The 19,673-nt window shown below is 52.1% G+C and overlaps 1 non-coding gene across 1 annotated transcript; it reads right to left on the bottom strand.

Moving 5' to 3' along the window:
• Positions 1–19,306: 19,306 nt before the first annotated feature.
• TRNAK-UUU (transfer RNA lysine (anticodon UUU)) lies at positions 19,307–19,379 on the bottom strand. The gene has a single exon. It is a non-coding gene; the product is annotated as a tRNA-Lys (tRNA).
• Between the last annotated feature and the right edge of the window lie 294 nt (positions 19,380–19,673).

Here is a 19,673-nt window from a genome sequence, read left to right as displayed (position 1 = left end):
GCACTTGCAAAGCCACAGCACAGCCGGGGCTCGCCCCTCTCCATGCCAATGTGCTTCTTGCTGAGGGTGAGGTCTAAGGCGAGGACTATTGCAGCTCGCCCAGCCCCAGGGGAAATGAACACTGCCTTGCCTGCTGCTGCTGTCTCTCCAGGCTCAGGACAAGCCGTTAGGAGAGGTCCTTGTCTCACTGACCTCATGAGCTCCTGCACTTTTCTCTCTTCTAGTATCCTGCCAAGGGGCTTTTCCAGAGAGGCACCGACGGAGAGGGATTCTGCCGGTTCCTGCCTGGGGATATCAGGCGGGTAGTGAAGCGGGCAGCTCGGAAGGTGAGGATCTTGCGGAGGGGAGGGCTGTGTTGCTGTGACGGGTCTCCCTCACGGCCTCCCCTAGCCAGTCCCAGCAGGTCACGAGCCCAGATTGCACTAGAGTCCTGTCTGCATGCGGAGCTGCTGGCCTTGACCCAGCCAGGCCTCGACATCCCTGCATCCCTTCCTGAGGTGCAGGGCAGGTTTTGAGGTCCCTGACCTGAGGTCCCTGACGGGGAGTCGGGGGCTGCTGTGCTCTTTGCAGACCTGCTGTGTGTGTAGGAGGAAGGGGGCCACCGTTGTGTGCCAGCAGAAGCGGTGCACCCGCAAGTTCCACTTCCCCTGCGGGTTCGAAAAGGGCTGCGTCTCGCAGTTCTTTGGGGAGTACAGGTAAGGGCTGCCGTTGCTCGGGCTGCAGCCTCCCGTGCTGCTACATCCCCTCCTGCTCCCTGCAGCCAGCGCTGGCCAAGCAGACGGGGAACCTGCCTGCTCTGCCCTGCAGGGACACCCCTAGTGTCTCCTGGGGCCGGATCCAGGGCGTGGAGGGCTCATGTACCCCCTCGTTTATCCCTTTCCTCCTACTCTGTGGTGCTGGAGCTGAGCGGGAGGGTGTGTGCCCCAGGGAATGCCTTGGCCTCAGCCTCCGGGGGAGATTCAGGCTGACAAAAAATCCAGCTTGCGTTGCTCTCCTAAGGGCTGAAAGCTGCCCAACTGTCAGGGCCCCCACCCTGCAGGCAATGTCTCCAGCTTGGCATGAGTGCCCCAGGGCCCACCAAGGACATGTGGAGCTCAGGCCTCAGCCAGGACATGCCGGGGCCCTTTTGGTGGGCAGTATGCTGGGAGGAAAGGCATGCGAAAAGGGACACTTGCACAGTGCACTGCAGAGGTGATGGCCTTTACGGCCTTTGGGAAGCCTCATCCAGAGACAAGGAAGGACTCTTGCCATTCCTCCAGGCTCACCTCTTCCTCCTTCACCCAGGTCGTTGTGCTGGGAGCATCGCCCACAGCAGACAGTGGAGACGCACCAGGATGGGGACACCACGTGCATCATCTGCATGGAGCCTGTGGAGGACAGGACCTCCTACAGCACCATGGTGTGCCCCTTCTGCAAGCACGCCTGGTTCCACCGTGGCTGCATCCAGGTTAGGAGACCCTTCCCTCACCTGCCTCTCCAGGCTGTCTGGGCTCCGCAAGCCACATTTGAAGACCCCCAAGGGTGAGGGTGCAGGGACTGTGGAGACTCTCCATGATCATGCAAAGCTTCTCCTGAGACACGGCCATGCTGGGGCCAACAGAAGACAGCCTGGAAGACCTCCTCCCACCTGGCTTTTTGTGGGAACGTATTTCCCTGGGGGCATGAGGAGGGCTGAGCCCCTCTCTGCCCTCTCCCCACCCCTGTCTCATGGCCTTCTGCAGAGGTTGCCCTCAGCAGACCTCCCTGGATGGTCTCAATCCCCTGAGGGGCTCAGTGCCCAGCAGCCTGCCTGCTGCTCCGCTCATGTCCCTGGGGCCTGCAGCACGGAACGGAAGGGAATCCCAGGGCCTCTTCCTCCATTGCTGCCCAGCTGGGCCACGTCCTCCACACGAGGCCTTTTGCCTTGCCTTCTCAGTCACTCCGGCCCCGGTTGCACGGCCCACCACGGTGGTCTCTCCTCCCTTAGGCTTCAGGACAGGAGGTGCTCAGCAGCAGTGTCCTCTTCAGGCTGGTTGTGTCTCCCCTGCAGGGACAAGCTCTGCGGTCTGGCTTCAGCAACTTCAGGTGCCCGCAGTGCAAAGACGGGGACAGTTTCCCAGCAGAGATGTTGCGCTTGGGTATCCGAATCCCCATCAGGTAGGTCCCTTGTTCCCTTCCGCCAGGCCTAGGAGAGAGAAGAATGCCCAGGGAGCTGCGCCAGGCCAGCCCACAGTGCTGCAGGCAGGCTGTGTTCCCAGCAAGAGCAGCTGCCTGGAGGAGAGGAGCAAAGCGGCCTGCCTGCAAGAATGCCCCAGGCCCAGGCCCAGCCCCAAGAGTCACACTTGCTGAGCAAGAAGGCAGCTCTTGCTTATTGGGGTATTGCCAGCTCTGCAGGCATTTGCTCTCCCCTGAACTTTCCCAGATAATCCTTTTTTTTCTTCTTCTTTTTTTTTCCAACTGGGGTCAGCTTCTGGCCCTCAAAGCTCTTCTGGGGCAAGCTGCTCAGGCAGTTGAGAGCAGAGGTCAGAGGTGTGATTGCCATTTGGCAGCGGGAGAACCTCAGGCCTGGGGCGGGCACAGAATGAAGACGAGTGTGTTAGCCTGGTCCCCTGCTTCACTGAGGTGATGGAAAGAAGGAGGTTCAGAAGACCAGGAACATGCTGGATCTGCCCAGGGGTGCCAGGGGTGGCCAGGCTCATGTCCTTGCCTTCCTTCGGCTGCAGAAGGCTGGCTCGTGAGGAGGAGGAGGAGGAGGAGAACTTTGCAGACCTCTACGAAACGTACAGCCGCTGCGATGCCAGCCAGTGCCTCTACAGGGGAGGCAGGGAGCAGTCAGAAGAGGAGGGGTAAGCCTCTGCAGCAGCAGTTTCCCAGCCTCCTCCAAGGAGTGTGGCCAGATGTGTGAAGGGCTTGCAAGAAGGTGGAGGGACGCCCTCCCTGGGGTGGGGTGAGGGAGAGGAATGCACCTCTCCCACGGGGATGCTGTTCTTGCAGAGGAGGCATGCCCCTCTTAGCACTGAGCAAGGGCTCCTCCAAGGAGTGGAGGGTGCTGCTGGGCTCTGCCCAGGCTCTTTGGTCTCAGCAAGAATACAGGCAGCCAGGACACTTGAGAGCCAGGTGGGGCCAGGCCAGGAAGCTCTGTGGGCACCGTCCCGCTCCGTCCCCTTGGTCTTTGGTTGGGGGGAGGGAGCTTCCTGGCATCACTCCCTGCTGGGGCCTCCCTGCTCAGCAGCCTCTTTGCTTCCCCAGCCCATGGCAGCTGCTGCTGTGCTCCTCGTGTGCTGCCAGTGGGACCCACCGCCAGTGCTCCTCCGTGCGGGATGCCACGGGGCTGTGGGAGTGTGACGGCTGTGCTGGCCAGAGCACTGGTAAGGGGCTGAGGACCTGGGTGCCAGGGCTAGAGGCAGGTGCCAGGCAGGCCCTGGCAGGGGGTGGTCAGGGTGGGCGTGGTGGAGCTTCTCCAGCCCTGTGAGAGTTGGGGGCACTGCTCTGCCCTCACCAGCCCAAGAGGCATGGGGTGGATCTGCTGACCTTTCTGCCTCCCCTTACAGCATCCTGCGGGCTGTTGGCACCAGGCTGCCCCAGCATCAGCCAGGCAGTGCTGGCATCCTCCCCGGGCTCCCCGGATGCTGGGAGCAGCAGCTCGGTGCAGTCTCGGAGAGACAGGAGGGCAGGCCGCTCCAGGTTCCTGCACCGGCCCCCACATCCCTACAGCCGGCCCTGAAGACCGCTGCTGAGGGCACTGATGCCCAGCCGCTGGCAGAGGCAGTCAAGGGGAACACCCCGGGGCTAGCTGTGCAGGAGCTGCCTGCGTGCTACAGCCCCACTGCACTGCCTGTCCTGAGAGGGCCGCTGTCTTCCCAGCAGCAGGGAACCACGCTGTGCCAGCAAGGGGAGGCTTGGAGAAACTGGTGAGGCACTTCTCCCTCTTTGCACTAGTGCAACTGACTGCTCTGTCGCAATGGCTGCAGCCCTGAAGGACGCCAAAGACGAGAAGACCCTTGTGCTCGGAGCTGTGCAAAGGAGTAACTCTCTCAGGCTCCGCCTAGGAGAGTTGCCCAGCTGGAGTCTAGGCAGTGAGCAGCAGGCTGCCTAGGGGAGACAGTGTGCAATCTAGGGAGAAAGGCAGCTCTGTGTCTGAGCTGCTTCTGCTGCTTTCACCCTGGAGGTCCTTGTGATGCCCAGAGCACAACGACAAGCACAGGCGGGTTTTCCAGAGAAGTCTGCGATTGCCTTTGTCACCTTAGGAGACAGCGGCTCTGGCTGGGAAAAGTTCCTCCGGCTGCTGACTCACTCGCTGGGATTGTGAGACTCTGATTGCAGCCTTTTCCTTTGCTGGGGCACTTTTTCACTGCCTCTGCAGAGCCAAGCAGTTTGACACAGATTTCAGATGCTCTGCCTTAGAAGCCGAATAATGCCTCCCTCACCAGTGCTGTGCTTTCCAAGGAAAGGAGGAGTCCCCTCGTGTACTCAGGTGCTGTCCCATGGGCAGGTGCTTTGCCTGAGGTGAGAAGGCACAAAGTGTCTCTCTGTGCATGGGCTCTCTTTCCAGGACACGGAAGACCAGTCGACACCCATGTGCACATGCTGCAGTGCGCAGAGTGTGTTGCATTTTTGTCGTCAGCTGATGACGGTGTCATAGACAGCCAGGGAGCTGTGCATGCTTCAGTAATATTTGGTATGCGGCTTAAAAAGGGAGAAGGGAAGGAGGCCTCAGAGACGTGCTACTGTATGTTGCGAGGAGGCGAGCAGGGCCTGCTTTTTTTGCCCTACCTCTCCCAACTCTGTCAGGTGGTTTAGCCTACAGCTCCTGCCTCCCTTCCTGCCACCACGGCCACATGGCTGCTCTTTCAAACAGCCTCCCCACAAAGGTACTTTTTGGTTAATAGTTACAGCAACAAAAGGGAAAGGGCACTGTTGCTGATAGATATGCTTTCGGTGCCAGCTCGTGAACTACCTCCTACTAGAAACAGACGCCTAAAAGGCAGCATTCCAACAACTGTCTTCCTGCCACAGTCAGTGACATCAAGAGCTGCAAGCTATGACCACAGAATAGTCTACGCACGTGCTGCTGAGCGCTATAAATTACCAGACATTTCTGCTTTGGAAGCTCCTGTTCTGACAAAAGGCCATGTCCAAGTAGTCACTCTGACTCCCTGGGGTTACAAACCAGACTTCTTCTTTTTCCAGCTGAGTTCCAACTTTCTCCCACAAGAAAAGAGGCAGCAAAATCATACACCTGAGCATATACATATGGTATGCGTGTTAGATGCAGACTGAATTGCACTAATCCTTCCAAAGTGCTCAGTGCCAATATCGACTTGGAAATTGCTCTGATCCTCCTCAGGGTCTTCATGCTCTAGTGTGTCTATCCCAATTCTTCCACAGCAGGACTTCAACACGCTTCCACAAAAAACCCTACTCAGAGTGCCACCATATAGTGTCAGCAAGTATCCAGGCAAACTTAAAGGGCATTGAGCCAGCTGTACTAAAAGGCACCAGGAGCTTGGTAGCAGAGCAAGCCTCTCAGACCAACGCCCATGAAGACTGCATGCTGCTGCTACACTCCCACCCCCATGCAATGGGCTGCTTGTATTTTGCCTTCCGGCTAGCATCCGGCTACCTGGGAGGCCACGCGGATTCACTTCGATATTGGAAATGTTCCGCACGAGAAAGAAGGTGCAGCATCACTTCCTTACCCCAAATACTGTAGCTCAGCGTGTGACTGCACGGCATTTTCAAGAGTGATTATGCCTATAAGCTACAAGAGTTTGAACAGAAACTCAGGATCTGGCCTCTGCAGCTACTTACAACTGCAGCACAGCCTTCATGCCCTAAGATCACTCTCTTTAAGGACTACGGACACGGACAGCCCCTGATTTTGCTCCTGGTGCTCCTAGTGCCCCCCAGCGCCCTCCACTTGTCCTGCTGCGTGCCACGCAGGAGTCTGTATTCCGGGGCTGGGGTTGTCCTAATGCCCTTCCTGTGTGCTGCAGTGTGCCACATGGCCCTCTGCTCGCCTGGCTTCCCCTGACGGGCTGGGCTTCGTCCTCTGCTTGCGCCCCAGAGCTCGTCATTGGGTCTCTTGCCAGACGGGGAGCCCTGGGGAGGGTCTGAGACCTGCCGGAGCAGGGAGCACCAGGGCCGGTCCCAAAGAGGGCCTGCAGCGGGGCAGCCCTGCGCAGGGCCGGGGCCGCACCCCGGGGCCGCCGACAAGGACGAGGCGGCAGCGCGGCCGGGGAACGTCGCAGCGCGCCCTGCCCCGCGGCATGCCGGGACATGTAGTCCGCTCGGTCCGGCTGCCGGGCGGCCATGTTGTGCCCCGCGGCACGCCGGGAGGTGTAGTTCCGGGTACGGGTGCCGCTCAGCGCCGCTGCGGCGGCCCAGCGCGTGTGTCCCGCGGCGGACAGGGGCTGCTCAGAGGCGGGAGAGCCCGCAGGTTGGCGCGGGCGGCGGGGCTTCCCGTCTCTTGGGGGAGCAGGCGGGGCTGTGCCGAGGGCAGCCCGTGCCCCTGGGCAGTGGGGGGATGGGAGGGTGCGAGGGGCCGTGGGGCCTGTGGGTAGCTGTGGGGCCTGGCAGTGGTGTTACAAGACAGCCCTGGGAAGCTCAGAAAGAATGTTTGAACTAGGTAGATTAGGATAACGTCTAACATTAAGTATAAAACTTGCTTAGCATGAGTAGCTAAATTTGCTGAAGCCTTAGGCCGCACTCCTAGTTCAGTAAGAAAGGGCCCCAGAGCTGGTGCAGGCTGGAAAGATAAGGGAGTTACAAGCAGTCTGCATTCCTGCGCTTCACACTCCGAAAGGGAGGATGTCAAGGCTTTGAAATAAGGCCTGCTTGGGCGCCAGGACCTTGGGAAGCAAAACCTCCTCTCACTGCTGAAACAAAGTTAATTAAGGGGTCTGGACTATCTCCCCCTTGTCAGGACTTTGGGAGATAACACCTACTGTCCCTGCTGGGGCAGTGTTAATTGATCTCCCCTCATCAGGACCTTGAGAGACAGGGGTGGGACCCAGGGAATGAAGAAATCACTAACCAATCAGTGTAAAAGGGAAAGTCACAAATCTGGCAGTTTGTGTGTATAAATGCTACTTGAAAAGTTGGGGGGTGTGCTCGATTTGTGGGAAACCACCGAGCACCCAGGCTTGCGCAACTCTGAAATAAATAAGCAAATGTCTCTCCTGAGTGTGTAATTATTGGCTTATTGCACACCAGGCAACGAATCGGCTTTTCGGACAACAGTGGGGCCAGGGTGGCAGTGGCTGTGAGGAGCGGCAGAGCCGGGACGGGGTGGCACCGAGATGGCCCGGTGTGATGGCAGCACCAGGGAAAAGCCCCGGGGCAATGGGAGGGTGAGGTGGCTGTGCAGGGCCGAGACCCCGGGACAGCCCCGCACACCCCACCGCAGCCCCGGAGACACCGCGTAACCTCCTGCCTGTCGAGGTCACCGCATTTGGGCACCTCTTAGAGCATGCAAAGAGCCTGCAGGAGCCACAGGCACAAGTACAGAGGGTCCCCAGTCTCCTCTGAGCACCTGCCGAGACTGCCTTGCTTTTCATTTTCCTTTCTGTGATGGGTTTTTGCTGCTTCTGTGTCCCTCTGTGGGACTGTGTTCAGAGCGGCCCTTCTCAGCCCTCTCTGGTCTGCCTCAGCTGACAGCCAGGTCAAAACTGGGGAGTGCGTCTGAGAGCAAGGACGGGGTGTCTGGGCTGCCTGGTGTCCTGCACACAGGAGGGGACGCAGTGGTAGGATGTGAGAGAAGGTGTGGGTCAGAAACAGCTACCTTAAGGGGCTGAGATGGGGTGGTGACTCTGAGAGGAGTGGCAGTAGCAGGGTAAGGTGGTGATAAGGCAGGTGTGTTATCAAATAAAGTCTCTCTCTGCCCCGTCCGCCCTTTCTTTTCCCCCACTCTCCTTTAGGCTTGCCCAGGGGAGGAGCAGTTCCTTCTTAGGCAAAGACTGGATTTTGGCAGTGGGTTGGTCGTGCTTGCAGATCCGTCTGCATTCCGGGGTCTGTGCACATGCTGCACGCATCTTGTTGTTCTCTGAACTGCTGGGGCTGGGTGTGTTGGGATGCCTGGGGTGTATGGCTGTGCAGCCTGATCCTTGCCTGCCTAAACCCTGGTCGCCCTGAGACCAATCCCACGGCACATTTGCAGACCCCATTCTCTGGGCTTGCTGGGGAACGGTAGCGTTGGGAGTAGGCAGTTGGGCCAGGTCAGGGACAGAGGCGTTTGAGTCTGGGTGTTGGCAGGCATCTAGGTAGCCTGTAGGTGTTGCATCTTTTCATTTGCTTCATGTGCCCCTGGGCTGGAAACCACTGCTCTCGGTATGTGCCAGCCCTCTCTCAAGGTCAAATATGCCCCGCAGGAAATCTGCCCGCACCTCCTCCCAGCTCACGTCCTTTAGCATTAGCAGAAGTTCTCTTTGTTAGCAGTTTAAGCTCAGTTTTCTGTTGAGCTGTGATCTCGGGCAGCTGAGGTGCTGGCACGTGCTCCCCCTTGTTTAGGCAGGTGGAAGGCTGGCCATGTAACCAGGACAGGGAAATGGTGGCCTGTCTCAGCTAGGCTGACCAGAAGCCGCACAAGTCTGTTAGAACCTTTCAGGGGTAGGTGATGTTAATGCTTGTGCATTTTTTAAATTCTGTAGGTAGCGATGGGCCTTCAGCTGGGTAGTCCATGAACGTCAGAAGAACACGAGGAGAACTGGTTGCTTCCTGACACACGAGTACCAATATTTCTTTTCTTCGTTTCCCTAGAACGATGTGCTGGACTTGGTGTTTGCTGTTGATGAGTCTGTGACTGGGCACATGATGAACGTGTTAAGGAGCTGAGTCCTTAGTCCTTCTGAAGTTTTTGGGAAGCCAAAGAAGATCAGCAGAACTAAGGAGCAGAACTTTAGTACAGTTCTCTAGCACCATATAACGGTCAGGTGCATGCAAGTGTGACTCTTCTGAGCAAATTAGTGGGTAAATGTTGGAGTGACTTGCTTAGGGAGGATTTGTGTGCAAGAAGGGCATGTTGCAGCATGTAACTGCCCCTTACCTGGTGGAATCTTTACTAGTCCTGTTGTCCGAAAAGCGGATTTGTTGCCCGGTGTGCAATGAGCCAATAATTACACACTCAGGAGAGACATTTGTTTTTTTATTTCAGAGTTGCACAAGCCTGGGTGCTCGGTGGTTTCCCACAAATCAAGCACACCCCCCCAACTTTTCAAGTAGCATTTATACACACAAATTGCCAGATTTACGACTTTCCCTTTTACACTGATTGGTTAGTGATTTCTTCATTCCCTGGATCCCACCCCTGCTCCTCAAGGTCCTGGTCAATTAACACTGCCCCAGCCGGGTCAGTAGGTGTTATCTCCCAAGGCCCTGAGGAAGAAGACATAATCCAGACCCCTTAATCAGCACTGTTTCAACAGTGCGAGGAAGCTTTGCTTCCCAAGGTCCTGGCGCCCAAACAGGCCTTATTTCAAAGCCTTGGCATCCTCCCTTTCGGAGAGTGGGGCACAGGAATGCAGACTGCTTGTAACTCCCTTATCTTTCCAGCCTGCACCAGCTCTGAGGCCCTTTCTTACCGAACTAGGAGCGCGGCCTAAGGCTTCAGCAAATTTAGCTACTCATGCTAAGCAAGTGTGCGGCTACTCAGGCTAAGCAACTTCTATCTAAGATAGAAGTTATCCAAATCTACCTACTTCAAACATTCTTTCTGAGCTTCTCAGAGTTGTCTTGTAACAATTCCCCCCTTTGAGACTTCTATGATCATTTTCATATTAGTCTCACTCTTTTAAAATCTTTCCCATATTAATTTTGTAAAACACTTGGATATGCATTGAATCACTACATTAACGCATACAAAAACTACTAGCACCATTCCCAAAATTGTTAAACATTTTTTAACCCATGAGCTCACATCAGGGAACCAGGAAGTCAACCATTTCCATGTTTCTTCAAATCCAAAAGAAGTATCATCTTTCTGAACCCCATGTAAGATTTCAGTCTGCTTCCAGATTTCATTTAGATCGGTAGAAATTCTCCCGCTTTGATCCACATATACACAGCAACTAGTATTTATTACTGTACATACTCCTCCCTGAGATGCCAATAACATATCTAGAGCCATCCTGTTTTGGGTACTTATTTTAGCAATTTCTGAAACCTCCTCTTGTAAAGCTGCAGTGGCATCAGAGGTTTTATTCCCTATTTTTTTCAATAACTGCTGAAATATTTACTATTGCTTTTTCAAGTTCACTCACTCCCAGTTGTGGAAACAGCCACCTTACGAATGACTGAAACCTAGTAGGTCGATCTATTAAAGGATTACTGACCCTCTTTTGTCTCCTCATGAATGTTCTTAGCCAGGATTTTTGATATTTATTACCCAATTCTTTTCTTATAGTAACATTAGGGATTATTGCCCCTAAAGTACACGTCCCTGACCAATTAGGAGGTAGCACTTTTCGTGCCTTGTTCCCACACAACCAATACCATCCACTACCTTTTGGAACACGCCACCCATTTAGTTCCTTACTTGGCCACTTATAACCTATTTCAGGTATATGAGAGCTATCTTTATAACCTCCTACCTTAATGGCTCCACTGCAGTTGATCGGTTGCTTTCCATAAAGTACAGTTTTCTCCCACCATCTATTACTATTATTACATCTTCGGATACATTGATAATAATCTCCTGTCACACTCTGGACTTCCCATTCCTGTTCGGTTGTTTCATCATATTTCGTTTGATCACTATCATTTCTTATCTGTTTCATAAATTCCATAAAGGAAAAATTAAGAGGCACTCCAATTAGGGGGAAGCCCTTGTTGGAATGTTCAGGGAAGTGGGTACACACCCAGCAATCCCTCTGGTTAACTATCTTCATAGATTTCGTAATTACTTCCAAATGGAGATTGTGACCCCAAAATCCTTCCTGATTCCTTTTAATTGTTTGGCTCAGGCAACCTAGAAAAGCTAACCACCACATTTCTCCCCTGGTTATTAAGGAGAACATTATTTTTACACAGATGCCATAACAACAATATTAACCCTATTCCTAACAAACAGATTAAAGCAATTCTTCCCTGCGTACAATCCAAATTTAAAACCGATTCGCTTCCAATACAACTCATATATCTTTATATATTTTCAGCTTTAAAGGTTGAACTTGTTCAGCTTTCCACGTCTCTCGAGGTACTGCTTTCACTCGGGTGTAGTGGATCCAGGAATCAATTCCCTGCAGTTTCACAGCAGTATTTGTTGTTAGCAGTACAAGATACGGTCCTCTCCACTTTTCTGCCAATGGCTCATCCTTCCAGGTCCGAAGATACACTTGATCTCCCGGCTGGAATGAATGTACAGGTGAATCTAAAAGTACAGGAGATCTTAACTGGATGTACCTACGGAGAGAAGTAAGAACCTTTGCCATAGACAAGAGATAATCACTTAAAATTTGATCGCCCTTAACGTGCATTTGAATTTCATTTCCGGTTAGATTTACAGTGTAAGGTTTACCATACAGTATCTCAAATGGACTAACTTTCTCCCTAACCCTTGGGGTTATTCTGATTCTTAATAATGCCAGAGGTAAAACATCAGTCCATTTCATCTGAGTCTCCTGACACCATTTTCCTACCTGTCTCTTAATTGTTTGATTCATTCTTTCCACTTTTCCACTGGATTGTGGCCTCCAGGGGGTATGTAAGTCCCATTTAATTTGTAGTATTTTTGAGATTTGCTGTACTATTTCTGCTATAAAATGAGGTCCCCTATCTGAAGAAAACCCTTCTGGTACCCCAAATCTTGGTATAATTTCTTTGAATAACATTTTTACTACTTCCCTGGCTTTATTGGTACGACACGGGAAAGCCTCAGGCCATCCTGAAAAGGTGTCAACAATTACCAACAAATATTTATATCCATTACATCTTGGTAATTCAGAAAAATCAATTTGCCAGTAATCCCCAGGCATGAAGGCCCTTTTTACTTCCCCTGGGGGGGGCTTCTTCTGAACCTTGGGATTATTTCTAAGACAGATTTCACATTTTTGTGTAATACCCTTTACAATTATTAGCATACTGACTCCCACAGCAAATCTTTTAACTGTTTCAACCAGTGCCTCGGCTCCCATGTGGGTGCTATCATGTATTTGCTTCATCAGCTTCTTCATTATCGGCAAAGTTACCACACATTGTCCAGTAGATGTCACCTACCATCCTTTGGGAGTTTTTATGCATTTCAGTATTTCTGCTAATTTATTTTCTTTTTCAGTGTATACTGGAATTTCCATTTTTAACATTCTTTCTGGAACTAAGGCTGCCACCGACACGGATAATGCTGCCCTTTTTGCAGCCTCATCGGCCCTTTTGTTCCCTTTAACTATGTCAGTCTGTCCGGACTGGTGCGCTTTGCAATGCGTTACTGCTATTTCTTTGGGTTTATTAACTGCTTTGAGTAGTCTCATAATCTCCTTACTGTATTTTATAGGATTCCCTTGAGAAGATAGCAATCCTCTTTCTTTCCAAATTGCGCCATGGGCATGTATAACCCCAAAGGCGTATTTTGAATCTGTAAACACATTAGTCCGTTTTCCCTCTGATAATTCCAGAGCCCGGGTTAAAGCAATCAGTTCTGCTTTCTGGGCGGATGTATTTGCTGGTAGCGATCTTGCTTCGATTTCTCCTTCCAAAGTGACAACAGCGTATCCAGCCCTTCTTTCTCCCTTTATTATAAAACTGCTCCCATCGGTAAATAATTCCCAGTCCGGATTCTGCAATATCTCTCAAATCTGGACGGCTGGAATATACTCGCTCAATAGTTTGCAGACAGTCATGAGCCAACCTCCCCTCTTCATGAAGTGGTAATAAAGACGCGCCTTACCGGTTTAGCTTCTTGTTTTAATTCCACCTTTACCGGTTCTGCACATCTGGCTTTTCCAGATTTCTCCATTGCCCACACAAAAGGGACTACTGCGTCCATTACTTCAGAGGGAATTTCGCTTGGTCCATCCTCCACCTGTTCGGAATCCAGTGCTTTCTGCAACATATATGCTTGTGCCTTCCAGGCGTTACTTTGTGGAATGTGCACCTTAACTTTGTTTTGATCAAAGGTTATCTGTGCCCCCAGTTTATTCAGTAAATCCCTCCCCATTAGGGGTAATGGGCATTCTGGCATATAGAAGAATTCATGTGTTAACACCCTGTTTCCTATTTCACATTTAATTGGTTGAAAGAAAGGTTTGACCTCTCGCTTTCCCGTGGCCCCAATTACTGGCATAGAGAATTTACTCATTGGTCCCTTACAGCTATTTAGTACTGAATATGTTGCTCCAGTGTCTACTAAAAATTTAACTGTTTTGTTCCCCAGCTTTACTGAAACCAGGGGTTCGGCTGGGGAATCCAATTCCTCAACCCCCGGTCCCCATCAGTCTGAATCCTCTGTACCAATCATGAGCAAATCTGCCTCTGGAACAGATGCAGACTGAGGTTTCCAATGATCTGATTGTCTCTTCGGGCACTCATTTTTCCAGTGCCCCTTCCCCCTGCAAATTGCACACTGATCTCTCCTTAGCGGAATTCTATTTCCCCAATTCCCTCCTACTCTATGCCCTCTTCCACGTCCTTGTCCTTTCAGAAAACCCCTTCCCTGAGAGGGAGTTTGTGCCCGGGCAAATGCAGCTGCCAAGATTGCAGCATTTTGCCTCTTATCTTTCAGTTTCTCCTTTTGTTTTTCCTTTCTCTCTACTTCTTCCCTGTTATGGTACACCTTATATGCAATTTCTATTAATTGCGATATTGACATCCCCGACATACCATCTACTTTCTGAAGCTTTCTCCTTATATCTGGTGCTGATTGTCCTACAAATAATGTAGTAAAAGTCATTTTATTTGCTTCGTCCTCGGGATCCAAGTCTGTCCATTTTCGGGCAGTTTCACATAACCGCTCGTAAAATGCAGAGGGATCCTCATTCTTACCCTGTGCGACTTGATATAGTTTTGCAATATTTTTGGGCCTGGGTACTCCATGCTTTACCCCATATAATATTAACTGTTGGTACTGTTTAGTCATTAACCTGCCTGCCCCTGTGTTTTGATCCCAACCCGGTTCCTGGGCCGGCATAAAACGGTCTGGTCCGTCTCTAGCATTTTGGCTTTTATTCTCCTCTTGAGCTTTGTCTAATACCATTCTTTTCTCCTCAGGTGCAAGCAAAGTATTTAAAAGCACCTGTAAATCCTGCCAATCTGGATTATGATTCTCAATTATCATTTTAAAGGATTGATACATCTTCTCTGGATTTTCTCGGTACGACCCGGCAGACTCCTTCCAATTCATTACATCTGTAGTTGAAAAAGGGACCTTCACATACACAGGCATCCCGTCTGGTCCGACTGCTTGACGCAGCGGAGCCTGAATCGCGGGATTTTGTTGAGCCCGAGTAGCCCGAGTTCTGCCTGCAATCGGGCTACATGCCTCACTTCCCTTCTTTCTGCTATCGACACTATCTTGATCTCTTTCCGGAGAGACCAATAATTGTACATCCTCTTCCTCATCACCCACTTCTAAACATCTTTTCCCAATGCTACAAGCAGAGCAACACCGAGACATTTTCTCTTTGTTTCCCATCATCATTAACACATTTGAGTCAGAGATCAATAGCTTACATTTTTTTCTAGTTTCATGATCATTTCTCAGAGAGAAGAACAAATCTACATATGGGACCTCATCCCATTTGTTCTGTCTTCTGCAAAACAACGTAAGTTGCAAGATTGTATTATAGTTTAGCGTTCCCATTTCTGGCCATTTTTCCTCATCCTCCAGTTTATACATTGGCCACCACTGAGTACAGTATTCCTTTAATTTTCTCCTTGTTAAAGGATTCCCACCAAACTTACTCCAATGTTTCAGGATGCATCCTAAAGGAGAACAGGAGGATACCCCCACAGATTGTCCTGTTCCCATATTATTACCCTTAAAAGAACGTTCTTACCAATTACGCTTTCGTACACTCCAGTCGTCACTGTCCAAACGTGTACAAAGCTTACCTTTGGTTACCACAACCAATTACCCTTGTATCATACCCTTTATGCAATGTCTCTTAATAATTACTGCGTTGCACCTTTGAGCCGCTTACCTGTTCCGACCAGGGAGGGTGCTCACGGAGTCCCCGAACAAAACGGTCGGTGCGCGCTGGAGTCCGATGAGCAGTGTCTCCCCGCCGGCACTGGCAAGACGATCCGGGCAAGGCTTTACAGTGAGAGTCCCACCTGGGTCGCCAGAACACTGTTGTCCGAAAAGCGGATTCGTTGCCCGGTGTGCAATGAGCCAATAATTACACACTCAGGAGAGACATTTGTTTATTTATTTCAGAGTTGCGCAAGCCTGGGTGCTCGGTGGTTTCCCACAAATCAAGCACACCCCCCCAACTTTTCAAGTAGCATTTATACACACAAATTGCCAGATTTACGACTTTCCCTTTTACACTGATTGGTTAGTGATTTCTTCATTCCCTGGATCCCACCCCTGCTCCTCAAGGTCCTGGTCAATTAACACTGCCCCAGCAGGGACAGTAGGTGTTATCTCCCAAGGCCCTGAGGAAGAAGACATAATCCAGACCCCTTAGTCAGCACTGTTTCAACAGTGCGAGGAAGCTTTGCTTCCCAAGGTCCTGGCGCCCAAACAGGCCTTATTTCTCAGCCTTGGCATCCTCCCTTTCGGAGAGTGGGGCACAGGAATGCAGACTGCTTGTAACTCCCTTATCTTTCCAGCCTGCACCAGCTCTGAGGCCCTTTCTTACCGAACTAGGAGCGCGGCCTAAGGCTTCAGCAAATTTAGCTACTCATGCTAAGCAAGTGTGCGGCTACTCAGGCTAAGCAACTTCTATCTAAGATAGAAGTTATCCAAATCTACCTACTTCAAACATTCTTTCTGAGCTTCTCAGAGTTGTCCTGTAAGAGTCCCATCTCTAGCTGTCCCATGAGCAACGCTTTAACTCACAAGCCAGCAGAGCCGGTGCACTTGCACTTCAGAGGTGCTGGTGTTTGGGATCTACAGCGAAAGCACTTCAGGAATTGAGCTGATTTTCCTGACCCCTTGGGACGGTTTGGAAGTGCACGTCTGTCAAGTGGCAAAACTTGGTCTTCATTGCTGCAGGCGACTGCTAAGCAAAACAAAGTGGATTGTTAAAATTTGGTCACCACAAAATGCCAGTGTTTAACCTGGGCAATTGCACGCGAGCTCTGGGTGGTCTAACAGCTGATTGCCTGGCTTATGAATCCTGGGTATAGTCAGTAATTGTAGATCTGTGTCCAGGCAGTAGTTGTTAAGGAGGATGGCAGATAGGGGTCCCGGGAGGGAAGACGGTGTCTGTATTTCTTGGTGCTGATTTGAGTAATTTTTTCCCTATGGTAACTAGCCCTGCATAGAAAAAGCGAGTTTGTTGAAGCAAAATAGGAAATGAAGTGAAAGTCCATCCCAGGAAAGATGCCGTTGCAAGAATATGTGTTCACCTGAAGTTCACCGAATCACAGAATGGCTGAGGTTGGCAGGGACCTCTGGAGGTCACCTAGTCCAACCCCCTGCTCAAGCATGAGACCCTATCTGGACAGCTTTTGAACATCTCCAAGGCTGGAGACTGCACAACCTCTCTGGGCAACCTGTTCCAGTGCTCTGCTGCCCTCACAGGAAAGAAGTTTGTCCCTGCTATGTTCAAACGGAACTTGCTGTGTTTCAGTTTGTGCCCCTTGCCTCTTGTCCTGTCAGGGGGCAGCGCTGAAGAGTGACTGGCCCCACCGCCCTTCAGATATTTATCTGGACAGTCCCAGCTGTCACAGCCTTTCCTTGTAGGAGAGATGCTCTAGTCCCTTAGTCGTCTTAGCAGCCCTTTGCTGGACTCGCTGCAGGAGCTCCACATCTCTCTTGTACTGGGGAGCCCAGAGCTGGACACCGTGCTCTGGGTGTGGCCCCACCAGGGCTGAGCAGAGGGGAAGGATCACCTCCCTCGACCTGCTGGCAAGACTCTTCCTCATGCCGCCCTGCATACTGTTGGCCTTCTTGGCCACAGGGGCACATTGCTGGCTCATGGTCAGCTTGTTGTCCACCCGGACTCCCAGGTCCTTCTCTGCAGGGCTGCTTTCCAGCAGGTGAGCCACCAGCCTTTACTGGTGCATGGGGTTGTAACTGACCCCGAGGTGCAGGACTCTGCACTTCCCTTTTGGAACTGCATGAGCTTCCTCTTGGCCCATGTCTCCAGCCTGTTGAGGGCCCTCTGAATGGCAGCACAGCCCTCTGGTGTGTCAGCCACTTCTCCCAGCTTCGTATCAGCACACTGGCTGAGGGTGCACGCTGTCCCTTCATCCAGGTCAGTGAGGAAGAAGTTGAAGAGGACTGGACCCAGTGTTGAGCCCTGGGGTACACCGCTAGCTACAGGCCTCCAGCTAGACTTTGTGCCACTCATCACAACCCTCTGAGCTCTGCCATTCAGCCAGTTCTCAGTCCACCTCGCTGTCTGCTCATCTAGCCCATACTTCCTCAACCTGCCTGTGAGGATGTTGTGGGAGACAGTGTCAAAAGCCTTAGTGAAGTCAAGGTAGACAACATCCCCTGGTCTCTCCTCATCTGCCCAGGCAGTCCTTCCGTCTTGGAAGGCTATCAGGTTGGTTAAGTGTGATTTCCCCTTTGTGAATCCGTGCTGACGACTGCTGATCACCTGCTTATCCTTCACAGGCTTGGAAATGGTGTCCGAGATGAGCTGCTCCATCACCTTTCCGGGCATCGAGGTGAGGCTGACTGGCCTGTAGTTCCCTGAGTCCTTTTTGCTGCCCTTTTTGAAGACTGGAGTGACGTTTGCTTTCTTCCAGTCCTCAGGCACCTCTCCTGATCGCCATGACCTTTCAAAGATGATTGAGAGCAGCCTTGCAAAGACATCGGCCAGCTCCCTCAGCACTCGTGGGTGTGTATCCCATCAGGGCCCGTGGACTTGTGGGTGTCCAGTTTGCTTAAGGGATCCTTAACCCAGTCGTCCTCCACCAAGGGAAAGTCTTCCTTTCTGCAGACTTTTCCCCTGGTCTCCAGGGCCTGGGATTCCTGAGGGCCAGTCGTGCCAGTAAAGACTGAGGCAAAGAAGGCATTCAGACCTTTTGGTATGCTTTGTCAGCAGGGCCCCTGCCCCATTCAGCAGCGGGTCCACATTTGCCCGCGCCTTCTTTTTGTTACGGAGGTGTTCAGAGAAGCCCTTCTTGTTGTCCTTGACACCTCTTGCCAGTTTAAAGTCCAGATGGGCCTTGGCCTTTCTAGCCCCATCCCAGCATGGGATTGCTGGTGCCTTGCTGTGTCGTGCCTTGAGCAGGTATTGGGGTGGTTCAAAACCTGCTGAGGAGCAAGGCCTGTGACTGTGAGGCTGCTTCCAGCTGTCTGTAGAAGGCCTCATTTCCTTCTCCTCCCTGCTCAGGTGGCCTGTAGCAAACACCCACAGCAGTGTCACCCATGTTAGTCTGCCCTTTAATCCCCAGTCGCCAGCTCTGTCCCAGCCTGGAGGGAAAGGCTGTGCCCCTTCCACGGCCCAGTGTCCATGGAGCTACATGGAGAGAGGTGGTGGAGCAGGAGGCCAGTTTTGGCGACTGGGTACCAGGGCAGCATCCTGCCTGGCTCTGGCTCTGGCTCTGGCTCTTGCTGCCTGGGCATCCTCCCCACACCCTCTGCATGGCCTCTGGTGCACGGGAGGGCTGGGATGCATCCCCCGGGGAGGGCGCTCACCCTGCCTGCACATGGGGAGAGAAGCCCCACGTCAGTAGTTTGTGACTTACTGCTTCTGTTAGGCTCTTGTCCTGCAAGATGTATTTTTGCTGCTCCTTCCTCATCTTCTCCAGGCCTTCCTGTGGGTAAATCACACCCAATCGTCTCCTGTGGGAGGATTTTGTCTTAGAAACCGGTGAGGCACTTGTCCCTGTTGGCAACAGTGCAAGTGACTGCTCTGTCGCAGTGGCTGCAGCCCTGAAGGACACCAAAGTCTAGGAGTGCTTGGAGGTGTGCAAAAGAGCAACTCCCTGAGGCTGCGCCTAGGAGAGTTGCCCAGCTGGAGCCTAGGCAGTGAGCAGCAGGCTGCCTAGGGGAGGCAGAGTGCAATGTGGGAAGAAATGTAGCTGTGTGTCTGAGCTGCCTCTGCTGGTTTCATCCTTGAGGAAGGATAGAGAGAGCTTGTGTCTTTTGTGGGAGACAGGAGTTGGATGCCAAGAGTTTATTTATGGCTCTAAGGACGCCCCTGGGGTTCCTCCGTTTTGGCAGTGCCACTTGTTATGCAAAGGGGAAAGCTCACTGAGTAAATAGGAAGGCTGTCGCCTGAACAGGGGCTTGAAGCCTGGACCCTCAGATTAAAAGTCTGATGCTCTCCCAACTGAGCTATCCAGGCTTGCTGAGAAGAAAAAGATGCCCAGCTCCGGAGCCCAGCCCTAATTGGCAGAGCAGGGGCTTTCTGAGCAGGTCTACAGAGAGAGAGAGAAGAAAACCCTAGAGCAGCAATGAATACCTTGCAGGGCTGACTGGGTTAACATTTCCCGTTCACATTTTTGTTCCGAAGAAGGTACTTGCTGCCAGGCTGCACGTCAGACCTGCAGTCTCAGGAGGAGTTCACTCCCACTCAGCAGCGCAGGACGCAGGTGGGAATGGCTGTGGCTCTTCCAAGGTGAAACCCTGGGCTGGTCAG

This window comes from Dromaius novaehollandiae, chromosome 6 (genome assembly GCF_036370855.1).
Source record: "Dromaius novaehollandiae isolate bDroNov1 chromosome 6, bDroNov1.hap1, whole genome shotgun sequence".
NCBI classification, from domain to species: Eukaryota; Metazoa; Chordata; class Aves; order Casuariiformes; family Dromaiidae; genus Dromaius; species Dromaius novaehollandiae.
Note: the sequence above shows the minus strand (reverse complement) of the source record. Positions and strands in the feature narration are given on the sequence as shown.